Genomic DNA, 3,422 nt, shown 5'->3' with positions numbered 1-3,422 from the left:
TAATACAATCAATATGCAAGCTATGAATGACATTAATTCTCCTTTCTTGCTTCTAAGTCTTTGAAATGCTCTGTTGTGAAATCAATACTATACTTGAATTGTATGTTACTTTAACTTATATTTATTCTTAACTTTCCAATTCAATATTTGTCACAAAATATAATAGACATAAACAAACTTTAAGTCACTTTGTAGGTAATTTTTGTTTTATATTTCTAAAATATACAATCATCTCAAAATGTGAGTATTGCAAACAAAATTCTGTAAATTTTAACTGTATTTTTGCTGAGTTGTCTGAAACCCAATATGTTATCACTGAAACATTAAAGTAATATAAATAATTGTTGTTTGTAGTGAAAACTGTCTAAGTTCAAAAAAGTTCATAAAACAAGGGATTTAAGTACTAACTTCCAAAACCATGCTCTCTCCACAAATTAATCCAGAAAATTCTGGATTGTCATGCCTAGTGTTAAGTGCCCACAAGTAAATCAATCTGTGTTAACAGTGGTATGGTATATTATGACTTGGTTATTACATACCATATACTCAACACTGTAATGTAATGAGATGAAATATATCAAGAATCACAGACAGGGGATACACAGGAACTCACAAAGTCCCCCATTTTCTTGTTAGAGTAATTCTATTTTTAGGGAATGGCTATAAGACTATACTTCCTAGCTATAGTTTCCTCAACATAACAATCTTATAAACTGAACCTATGTGATCCAAAGAAGAGCATTGGGTAAAGGGCACATTTCAGGTCAAAACTCTGACTGTTAAATTTAGTCAGAGTAAGTGACCCGGTTCATATCACTCCGCTCTGCCATTTCTAGCAGCATCATCAATTTTGCTTGTACATCAGTGAGCTTCTGTAGATTTAAACTGCGCCGAAAATGCCATCTTCCATAACAAGCACAGGGACAGGATAAATTACAGATTTCACTTCCATCAAGGGTGTTAAGTTCTCCAAAATTCTTGTGAGCATAAGCATAATTATGGAGTTAGAGGCAAAGCTAAGCACACGAAGTTGGGAACACTGGCTTAGTGCTGGGATAAGAACAGAGACTGTAGAATCTGTTAAAAAGTAATGATCTATTTCTAACTACTGCAAAGTACCTGAGGCCTTCTCCAGGAAACCCTGAAAGGGCTCACAATCTTACTAACTTTCAATAGCTTTAGATAATTGACCTGAGGGTACTATGACAGAAATCTGAAGTCATTAGAAAGTCCACAGAAACTCAGACTCTGTAGGAAGAAAAACAGAAAAGAATTTCTGAAGAGTGAAGAATGAATGAGAGAAACTATACCTTTTAGAATAAAGCATTTTGCACATATATTTGGCAGCTGCTAACAACATGTGCTTACATGCACTCAATAGATGTGTGCTCTTGGAGAGATACATTTCTGCTCTGACAACATTTTAACCTTGAAAATATGTATAAATATTATTATAAAGGGTTGTGTGAAAGATTAGTGTAAATATTAACTTAGTAGTTACAACAAAATCAGAGTGGAACTAGTTCACCTATTTGGTTAAGATAGGACACATAGAGCAACAAACTTTCTGAAAGTTCCCTTTGTATAGTCTCTGAAAAACAGCCTCTATTTTCATGGACTAAAACATGGAGATAATAGATTAGGAAAATTATCTGATATTATGAACTATGGGTGTCTGGCTATGATGCTTTTCATCAATGCTACAGCATTAAATCATTCTCCATTTCAATTGCTCCTCTTTATCTCTAGAAAGGTGGAGAGGGACTGCATGTTATTCTCACCTTCATATTGCTGAAATTAATGTAATATCAGAATATGCTGACTGATTAGCTTGGACTTTGTAAACTTATATTACTATTTCATGTAGGAAAGACCTCTCTCCTAACTTAAACTCCCAACAATGTCAACACTGATATCAAAGGCGGAAAGGGTTATATGGAGCTGATTAATATCCAAGAATTGTTTCTTTCCTGACTTAAAAACAGGCTGACTATAAAATCCAGGTCCTTCCTCAAGGATAATTTCAAGATGATCTGTGAGGTAGAAAGAAGTCAAATTGAGCTCCTTTAGGCTGTTTGTACACCCAAGCTCAGTGATAAAACTTTTAAAGGCTTTCCTACTGAAAGACCTACAAGTGATGTTAGACAAAGTTTGTACAGTTGGACCACCTGCGACAAAATGTTAGTGACTTCACTCAGTGAAACCTCATCAAGTCCAAGGTGATTAACACATTTCAGATTCAGGAAACTCAAATTGCCCTTGCAGTCAGACAATTTATTAATTTGCAAATCTCAGCAACAGAGATGCAAGGACCCTAAGCTCTGCTCTACTTTACTCACAAGCAAAGAAAATAATTCCCTCCCCACCAAGGTAGCATCAAGGGGAATATCCAGTATTAACTGCATAGACTGCTTTGAGAACTGATCTTCAGATTTTGCATTTACAGTACTACACTGAGTTTCAATTTTCAGGGCAGAATGTTCAGAATAAGCACAAGAATGAAAACAGATAGGTGACTTAGTACTGCTTCCAGAGCATATGAGCTTACAGCAACATCCTGTATTAAATCTAGAATCCCTAGTTTAGAGTTTCTGTAGGGAAAAAAGAAGACAGAACATTTAAGAGGTAGTAGCAAAATTAATGGAACAAAGCATGATCCATGACATCATGCAAGGACAAAAATGGCTTTACGTCTTTGTTCATCATTCCATATGCAACCAGCAAGTTTTTCCTACACAAATACAACAGCCTTTATTATTTTTATGTGTTGTATCTTCCACTAATTCTCACAATCTTGGTGTTACTGTTTTCCATGTAATATATACTAATATATATACATATATATACATATATATGTGTATATATATATAGATATATATCTCCAACCGTAGCATCCTCAAATATGTATATCTATCAGTAGTATCCTCAAGCCCTGTGACAAAACTAAATCCCTCTGTAAGGTATCAGTTTTTAAGATGATATCAGCTATTGGTCATAACACTTCACATCCATTGTTAGCATTCAGTGAACTAACTCTGACACATCAGCTCATCCTCTCTTGCGATCTCATCATGTCATTATTGTACATAGTCTTACTGAGAAGAAGAGTTCTGGTCAAGAAGGACCCGAAGCTCATCAATCATAGCTTTCAAGAATTCACTCTGTGCCCCAATATGGAGACAGAAAAGGCTCAATCTTCACCATTGCTGACAATATCTTCCTATGTCCAATCATAAAAGCAGTAGTGTTCTGGTTTATAGCTCCATTGCTATGACAAAACACTATGACCAATACCAACTTGGGGAGGAAAGGGTTTATTTAGCTTACATATCCCAAGTCACAGTTCATCCAGGAGCCCAAGGTAGGAACTCAGGGCAGGAACCTGGAGGCAGGAGCTGGAGCACAGGCCGTGGAGAATCACT

The 3,422-nt window shown here is 35.7% G+C and overlaps 1 pseudogene; it reads right to left on the bottom strand.

Moving 5' to 3' along the window:
- Positions 1 to 785: 785 nt before the first annotated feature.
- Positions 786 to 3,422, bottom strand: part of LOC103733658 — a 5,105-nt pseudogene continuing 2,468 nt past the window's right edge.

This window comes from Nannospalax galili, unplaced genomic scaffold, assembly GCF_000622305.1.
Source record: "Nannospalax galili isolate Female #2095 unplaced genomic scaffold, S.galili_v1.0 scaffold671, whole genome shotgun sequence".
NCBI classification, from domain to species: Eukaryota; Metazoa; Chordata; class Mammalia; order Rodentia; family Spalacidae; genus Nannospalax; species Nannospalax galili.
This window is presented reverse-complemented; position numbering and strand designations above follow the sequence as displayed.